The 1,028-nt window shown below is 34.1% G+C and overlaps 1 non-coding gene across 1 annotated transcript; it reads right to left on the bottom strand.

Annotated features, from left to right (window-relative positions):
- Nucleotides 1-450: 450 nt before the first annotated feature.
- Nucleotides 451-591, bottom strand: LOC146994410 (U4 spliceosomal RNA). The gene has a single exon (XR_015044169.1). It is a non-coding gene; the product is annotated as a U4 spliceosomal RNA (small nuclear RNA).
- Nucleotides 592-1,028: the final 437 nt, after the last annotated feature.

Here is a 1,028-nt window from a genome sequence, read left to right as displayed (position 1 = left end):
TAAGAAGAGAGGGCATTCAAACCTGTAGCAGCTTAGATTTTTAGGTTTGGTAAGTGAAAGAAGAGATGAGGTAAACGGAGAGGAAAAGACGAGGGTATGGGTCATTTGTAGCGCGTTTTTCATGTGCAATGAAGCTGTATTAAGCGGAAATTTTTCAAGAGTAAGTTTCACTTTTCCTTTAGTAAGATCGACTATATTGTTCTAATTTTTATTGATCATCTGCCCTTTTTTTCTATTTGTTTTGGAGGTTGTTTGTTAAATTCACATCAACACGTACTTCATTTAACGGCGATCCGTGCATTTCCGTTTTTAATTATTTCGCAAATTCAAAGGAGTTTTTTTATGTGAAACCAAATCTGCTTGCACGGCATCTAACGCGATTCTCAGGTGACCTACTAAAGCAGCATGACAGTCTTATCGATTGGGATTTCTAATGTTACGTATTATAAACCCTCGAAAGGGTTTCCAAAAATTGCCTCTGCCGACGGTATTTCACGTCGCCATGGCGGGGTATTGGGAAAAGTTTTCAACTAGCAATAGTCACGCCTCGGTAGTACCTCATTGGCTATGACACTGCCTCTGCGCAAAGCTAACGAAACCTTGGTCACTTAATTTTGAACATAGTTTTATCACAGAGAAAGAGTGGTTGCTATTGATCAATAATCTTATAATTTTTTAAATGTTGTGACTCATTATTTTTGGAATACAGATCTGAGACAATATGAAGAAAGAATGTCATAATTTACTCATGTTTCATGTATAGTTTGTGTTTAGTATACTGAGTGAAAGAGTGAGTACCTAAAGATTTCAAGTATATAACTGATATTATAATTCCTTAGCAGGCAATCATACCTGTTAGGATTTAAAGCTAGGTCCTTTCTCTAATTATTAATTCGTTAGCTGCAAATACTGTAAATGGATAAGCATATCATTATTTAGTAGTTTAATATATGACCAAATTAAATCATTATATGATATTAATTTGGAACAAAAAATTCCTTTTTTTAATTTTTATTGACAACCATATT

Source organism: Stegodyphus dumicola, chromosome 11, assembly GCF_044657685.1.
Source record: "Stegodyphus dumicola isolate Sdum_Otavi_A_Nest chromosome 11, ASM4465768v1".
Lineage (NCBI taxonomy): Eukaryota > Metazoa > Arthropoda > Arachnida > Araneae > Eresidae > Stegodyphus > Stegodyphus dumicola.
This window is presented reverse-complemented; position numbering and strand designations above follow the sequence as displayed.